This window comes from Bombus affinis, unplaced genomic scaffold (assembly GCF_024516045.1).
Source record: "Bombus affinis isolate iyBomAffi1 unplaced genomic scaffold, iyBomAffi1.2 ctg00001124.1, whole genome shotgun sequence".
In the NCBI taxonomy this organism is placed as follows: domain Eukaryota; kingdom Metazoa; phylum Arthropoda; class Insecta; order Hymenoptera; family Apidae; genus Bombus; species Bombus affinis.
The window spans coordinates 4,744-12,500 of NW_026109568.1; the positions used below are offsets into that span (position 1 = coordinate 4,744).

The 7,757-nt window shown below is 45.5% G+C and overlaps 2 non-coding genes across 2 annotated transcripts; both read left to right on the top strand.

Annotated features, from left to right (window-relative positions):
- The first annotated feature begins 3,489 nt into the window (after positions 1–3,489).
- LOC126928599 (small subunit ribosomal RNA) lies at positions 3,490–5,412 on the top strand. Its single transcript, XR_007716829.1, has one exon. It is a non-coding gene; the product is annotated as a small subunit ribosomal RNA (ribosomal RNA).
- A 2,089-nt stretch (positions 5,413–7,501) lies between these two features.
- Positions 7,502–7,656, top strand: LOC126928598 (5.8S ribosomal RNA). The gene has a single exon (XR_007716828.1). It is a non-coding gene; the product is annotated as a 5.8S ribosomal RNA (ribosomal RNA).
- The last annotated feature ends 101 nt before the right edge of the window (positions 7,657–7,757 follow it).

The following is a 7,757-nucleotide window of genomic DNA, read 5'->3' on the forward strand; positions in this document are numbered from 1 at the left end:
CTTAAAAGTGTTACAAGGTAGGAATATTTTTGCATAAATGGACGTATCTCGACGTTTTACGTCGGGATTAAGCGTTTATTTGGTCGCTGGAACGTTTTCTAGAAACGGAACTATGCGACGGGACGTTGGGACTTTGAAGAAGTTCGGCCGGTGCGAAAAGACCGAAAAGGTTTTTTTCGAGTTATCTCGCTTAAAAGTGTTACAAGGTAGGAATATATTTGCATAAATGGACGTATCTCGACGTTTTACGTCGGGATTAAGCGTTTATTTGGTCGCTGGAACGTTTTCTAGAAACGGAACTATGCGACGGGACGTTGGGACTTTGAAGAAGTTCGGCCGGTGCGAAAAGACCGAAAAGGTTTTTTCGAGTTATCTCGCTTAAAAGTGTTACAAGGTAGGAATATTTTTGCATAAATGGACGTATCTCGACGTTTTACGTCGGGATTAAGCGTTTATTTGGTCGGTGGAACGTTTTCTAGAAACGGAACTATGCGACGGGACGTTGGGACTTTGAAGAAGTTCGGCCGGTGCGAAAAGACCGAAAAGGTTTTTTCGAGTTATCTCGCTTAAAAGTGTTACAAGGTAGGAATATATTTGCATAAATGGACGTATCTCGACGTTTTACGTCGGGATTAAGCGTTTATTTGGTCGCTGGAACGTTTTCTAGAAACGGAACTATGCGACGGGACGTTGGGACTTTGAAGAAGTTCGGCCGGTGCGAAAAGACCGAAAAGGTTTTTTTCGAGTTATCTCGCTTAAAAGTGTTACAAGGTAGGAATATTTTTGCATAAATGGACGTATCTCGACGTTTTACGTCGGGATTAAGCGTTTATTTGGTCGCTGGAACGTTTTCTAGAAACGGAACTATGCGACGGGACGTTGGGACTTTGAAGAAGTTCGGCCGGTGCGAAAAGACCGAAAAGGTTTTTTCGAGTTATCTCGCTTAAAAGTGTTACAAGGTAGGAATATATTTGCATAAATGGACGTATCTCGACGTTTTACGTCGGGATTAAGCGTTTATTTGGTCGCTGGAACGTTTTCTTTCTAGAAACGGAACTATGCGACGGGACGTTGGGACTTTGAAGAAGTTCGGCCGGTGCGAAAAGACCGAAAAGGTTTTTTCGAGTTATCTCGCTTAAAAGTGTTACAAGGTAGGAATATTTTTGCATAAATGGACGTATCTCGACGTTTTACGTCGGGATTAAGCGTTTATTTGGTCGGTGGAACGTTTTCTAGAAACGGAACTATGCGACGGGACGTTGGGACTTTGAAGAAGTTCGGCCGGTGCGAAAAGACCGAAAAGGTTTTTTCGAGTTATCTCGCTTAAAAGTGTTACAAGGTAGGAATATATTTGCATAAATGGACGTATCTCGACGTTTTACGTCGGGATTAAGCGTTTATTTGGTCGCTGGAACGTTTTCTAGAAACGGAACTATGCGACGGGACGTTGGGACTTTGAAGAAGTTCGGCCGGTGCGAAAAGACCGAAAAGGTTTTTTCGAGTTATCTCGCTTAAAAGTGTTACAAGGTAGGAATATATTTGCATAAATGGACGTATCTCGACGTTTTACGTCGGGATTAAGCGTTTATTTGGTCGCTGGAACGTTTTCTAGAAACGGAACTATGCGACGGGACGTTGGGACTTTGAAGAAGTTCGGCCGGTGCGAAAGGACCGAAAAGGTTTTTTCGAGTTATCTCGCTTAAAAGTGTTACAAGGTAGGAATATTTTTGCATAAATGGACGTATCTCGACGTTTTACGTCGGGATTAAGCGTTTATTTGGTCGCTGGAACGTTTTCTAGAAACGGAACTATGCGACGGGACGTTGGGACTTTGAAGAAGTTCGGCCGGTGCGAAAAGACCGAAAAGGTTTTTTTCGAGTTATCTCGCTTAAAAGTGTTACAAGGTAGGAATATTTTTGCATAAATCGACGTATCTCGACGTTTTACGTCGGGATTAAGCGTTTATGTCGTCCCCAAGACCTTCTACAAAGTTTCGATTTTTTCGTTGGGACTTTGAAAAATTTCCGTATCGAACACGTTTTTTCGAGTTATCTCGCTTAAAAGTGTTACAAGGTAGGAATATTTTTGCACAAATGGACGTATCTCGACGTTTTACGTCGGGATTAAGCGTTTATTTGGTCGCTGGAACGTTTTCTAGAAACGGAACTATGCGACGGGACGTTGGGACTTTGAAGAAGTTCGGCCGGTGCGAAAAGTCCGAAATGGTTATTTCGAGTTATTTCGTTAAAAAGCGTTATAAGGTATAATTTTTTTGACAGGGATCGTTATATCTCTATTAAATACAATCGGATTAAACATTTTTGTCGAATTTTTTGAAAAATTAGCTTCCGTCGGACTGATACGACTGGGATATTTTTGCAATTTTTTCGTTAATTAATGTTACAAGGTATATATCTTTTTACATATTTCGTGTTATTTTAACGTGTTTTAATCGATTATAAAGTTATTTTTCGTCCATAGTCGATAAAACTGTATGTTTACTGATGCAATTTTTCGGTGAAAAAAAAAATTAATTTTTTGGTAAAAATGCATTTATAATATGTTAATAATGCTTGTGGTAAAATATTTCGATGGTTGGATATCGCCTTTATATAGTAGTTATTGAACGTGCGAGCGACTAAGTTCCAGCGTCCCTTCCGAACGGTACGTTGCTACGGAGGTTTTGCACCATAAGCGCGCGGCCGCTAGCCCGACCGGCGCCGGCCTTCCGGCCGGCCCCTTGGTATCTATAAGAGAAGCGTCGAGCCGGACGGTTCGGTCGGAACAGCGCTGGGCGCGTGGCTATTCTACGGCCTCGGTTGAGAATTCAGTCACCGCTCCTCGAGTCTTAGTGTATTTTACGCTATTTCTCGACTGTTCCTCCGTTCTCGTACTGGTTTTTTCTCTACACTGCTGCGCCGCGGGTCGAAGTCTAGGACGTAATGACCGTTAACGTGGCAAGCTTCCCCTTAGTCGGGAAGCTGGTGACCTGTGTGCACGTATTTGACAAAAGTTGGATGCGTGTGTGCTTGTACTTACGGAGTAGCCATTCTTGCAGAGACCATCGGTTGTAAGCTATTTGTAGCTGCACGATGGTCCTTTTGGCGTTCTGTAGAGTGCGTTATCTTCTGGTAACGCGTCTCTACAGAGGTGTTGAAGCTTATAAAAGAATATTCTTACGGTATGTCCAGCATGCGTATACGTGCTTTACCGCTAAGTTATATTCTACGAGAGAAGTTGGAGGAGAAAAGTTACAAACAGAAATAATTCTGTGAAGTATGAATCTTTGTATCGATATATGATGGTGAGAGAGGAGGAGAATTAAAGTGGCTGAGTGACGTTGTTACTGAACCATGGAACGTTGCTCTCTAAGTCATATTACATATATATATAAAATGAAAAGTCTCGTCGTACGGTGCTTACGTCCCACCTACGACACAGAGAGAACTTTTAAACGAAAATGCTGGTTTTTGGGAATATATTATAAGATCCCTGGTTGATCCTGCCAGTAGTCATATGCTTGTCTCAAAGATTAAGCCATGCATGTCTCAGTACATGCCGCATTAAGGTGAAACCGCGAATGGCTCATTAAATCAGTTATGGTTTCTTAGATCATACCTACATTTACTTGGATAACTGTGGTAATTCTAGAGCTAATACATGCAAACAGATTCCGACCAGAGATGGTAGGAATGCTTTTATTAGATCAAAACCAATCGGTGGCGGATGGCTCGTCTGTCCGTCCATCGTTTGTTTTGGTGACTCTGAATAACTTTGTGCTGATCGCATGGTCATCTAGCACCGGCGACGCATCTTTCAAATGTCTGCCTTATCAACTGTCGATGGTAGGTTCTGCGCCTACCATGGTTGTAACGGGTAACGGGGAATCAGGGTTCGATTCCGGAGAGGGAGCCTGAGAAACAGCTACCACATCCAAGGAAGGCAGCAGGCGCGCAAATTACCCACTCCCGGCACGGGGAGGTAGTGACGAAAAATAACGATACGGGACTCATCCGAGGCCCCGTAATCGGAATGAGTACACTTTAAATCCTTTAACGAGGACCAATTGGAGGGCAAGTCTGGTGCCAGCAGCCGCGGTAATTCCAGCTCCAATAGCGTATATTAAAGTTGTTGCGGTTAAAAAGCTCGTAGTTGAATCTGTGTGTCACAGTGTCGGTTCACCGCTCGCGGTGTTTAACTGGCATTATGTGGTACGTCCTATCGGTGGGCTTAGCTCCTCGCGGGCGGTCCAACTAATATCCCATCGCGGTGCTCTTCACTGAGTGTCGAGGTGGGCCGATACGTTTACTTTGAACAAATTAGAGTGCTTAAAGCAGGCTACCTTCGCCTGAATACTGTGTGCATGGAATAATGGAATAGGACCTCGGTTCTATTTTGTTGGTTTTCGGAGCCCCGAGGTAATGATTAATAGGGACAGATGGGGGCATTCGTATTGCGACGTTAGAGGTGAAATTCTTGGATCGTCGCAAGACGGACAGAAGCGAAAGCATTTGCCAAAAATGTTTTCATTAATCAAGAACGAAAGTTAGAGGTTCGAAGGCGATCAGATACCGCCCTAGTTCTAACCATAAACGATGCCAGCCAGCGATCCGCCGAAGTTCCTCCGATGACTCGGCGGGCAGCTTCCGGGAAACCAAAGCTTTTGGGTTCCGGGGGAAGTATGGTTGCAAAGCTGAAACTTAAAGGAATTGACGGAAGGGCACCACCAGGAGTGGAGCCTGCGGCTTAATTTGACTCAACACGGGAAACCTCACCAGGCCCGGACACCGGAAGGATTGACAGATTGATAGCTCTTTCTTGATTCGGTGGGTGGTGGTGCATGGCCGTTCTTAGTTGGTGGAGCGATTTGTCTGGTTAATTCCGATAACGAACGAGACTCTAGCCTGCTAAATAGACGTAACTTATGGTATCTCGAAGGCCCCCGGCTTCGGTCGGTGGGTTTTTACTACCAACGTACAAACAAATCTTCTTAGAGGAACAGGCGGCTTCTAGCCGCACGAGATTGAGCAATAACAGGTCTGTGATGCCCTTAGATGTTCTGGGCCGCACGCGCGCTACACTGAAGGAATCAGCGTGTTTTCCCTGGCCGAAAGGCCCGGGTAACCCGCTGAACCTCCTTCGTGCTAGGGATTGGGGCTTGCAATTATTCCCCATGAACGAGGAATTCCCAGTAAGCGCGAGTCATAAGCTCGCGTTGATTACGTCCCTGCCCTTTGTACACACCGCCCGTCGCTACTACCGATTGAATGATTTAGTGAGGTCTTCGGACTGGTGCGCGGCCAATGTGATAAGCATTGCCGATGTTACCGGGAAGATGACCAAACTTGATCATTTAGAGGAAGTAAAAGTCGTAACAAGGTTTCCGTAGGTGAACCTGCGGAAGGATCATTAACGATATAACACAAAAACTTAAAGAATTTGACTTGAACACTTGAAAAATACGAAACTGTATAAGTCGGTAAGGAGCCGTACTCCTCCTATATCGACGAACCAAAGTATATACGACGTATCAACAAGCTATATACTTTAACAAAGAACAGTTAAATTCGCCCGGAGCGTGGCTTACTCCGTTGGCAAAATGATGAAAAGACATAAGGAGGAGACGACCCTCCAGCTACGAAACTATATGAAGAGAAGGTGGCACTCTCTCTCGATCATCGGGATGAAGAGATACATATATATATATATATATATATATATACATACATAAACGAATTCGAGGCGCCTGCGTGAGGTCGTACACAGAAAGACCCGCCGTCTGCGAATATTATGATTTTATAATAAAACTATAAATGGGAACTTGAGCTTTCGAAAATTAAACTTTGACACGAATATCGAACGAAAAATTACGAATGGAAACCACCCGTAAAGAGAAATGAGATCGAGGCGCTTGCGTGAGGCCGTATACAGAAAGACCCGCCGCCACGATCTCGTATTTTTTTTTTTGCGTCGTGGAGACCGTACAAACGAATAACAAAATCTCTAAAGTGCCTCGTGTCGGAGAGATCATGCTCGCCTATTCTCTTCTATGTTTCGTGGTCTGTGTTGCGTTTGCTCTCCTCCTAGCAACGGGACATCGAAGACTCCTCTTTGGGATCGAACGAAGCGACTAAAACGAGTCGACGAGAGCGAAAGTACGAGTAGCGAGTCGCGCATGTAGAAAGGATACCGACATATCTTCGAAGGTTCTCTTCGAAGATCCATGGATACCTTATGCGCGTCGACCTTTCGTCTCTTTCACCGCTCTCGGTCGTTCTCGAAACGTGCTTCCTACCCATAGGGCGTGTGTTCTTCGTATGTCGTTTTGTTCGAAATAACGAAACCACTTGTAACATACTCGTGGATCGGGTAACCTAGAACGAAAACGCATTGCGTGGATGTTGGCCCGCTATGATAATGATGATGATGACGATGACTATGATGACGATGCGTAGCAACGATTCGTAACTAGTCTAGCCGAAGTTGGTTCAGAGGGGACCGCAGGCTGTCTACCCTCGATGTCGTGAGTCGGACACCCGTGCCGTCGCTAGAGTTTTTTCAAAGCTCGGCTTCTGGATATTGGGAAGAAAGACCGCTCGAGGACGACGGCTGCGCGTGCGTCCCATCGAATTTTTTTTTTTTATACCACCTGAACGACTAAAGTTTCGTCTAGTTCGTCGCATATAACCCGTTCAGAGGGGACCGCAGGCTGTCTATCCTCGTTGTCGTGAGTCGGACACCCGTGCCGTCGCTGAAGTTTTTTCAAAGCTCGGCTTCTGGATATTGGGAAGAAAGACCGCGCGAGGTAGATGGATGCGAGTCCCATCGAATTTTTTTATTTTTTAAAAAAAACAATCACCTGAACGGAGATGTGTTCTCTTTCGTCGATTTTTCACGCTTTGAGTCGTCGCGATCGCCATCCGTTCGGAGGAGATCGCCGACTTCGAAGCCTCGATGTCGTGAGTCGGACACCCGTGCCGTCGCTAGAGTTTTTTCAAAGCTCGGCTTCTGGATATTGGGAGGAAAGACCGCTCGAGGCCGAGGGTCGCGCGAGTCCCATCGAATCTTTACATCACCCGAACGATGGAGGCGCACGCTCTTTTTCTTGAATAATTGGACGAGAGGAATGCATATCGTATTATATATACACACACACACATATATATATATATGGGCTAGCCACCGTGCGTATTTCTTCGCGAGATCGTGTGCTGCACAGAGGATTCAGAATCGGGTGTTATATCCCCGTCGTTTCCTGACGAACGGAGCTTCGATCTCGATGGTTGTTATATATCATAATGTACTTTTCGCCCGGCCGGCGGACGCGCGTATCTTCGCGCGTTCGTCGGATTTCATTTTCGAACGTTTTCGTGTCGTCGATCTTCCGGCGACTTCTGCGCGTCCGATTCCCGTTGGTCGGTCGTGTCGGATCTCGGCTTCGCTCGAACCGAGTATTAAGAGTACATGGAGTACAAGAGTTTTAAAAAATATATGAAAAGATTACCCTGAACGGTGGATCACTTGGCTCGTGGGTCGATGAAGAACGCAGCTAATTGCGCGTCAACGTGTGAACTGCAGGACACATGAACATCGACATTTCGAACGCACATTGCGGTCCACGGATACAATTCCTGGACCACGCCTGGCTGAGGGTTGCTCACGTAAACCTAAGACTGCTTGCGTTGCGTGTCGTTCCTCTCTATCTGTCTCTCTCTGTCCCTTGGTGCCTTCGACAACCCGCCGTCGTTCTTACGATA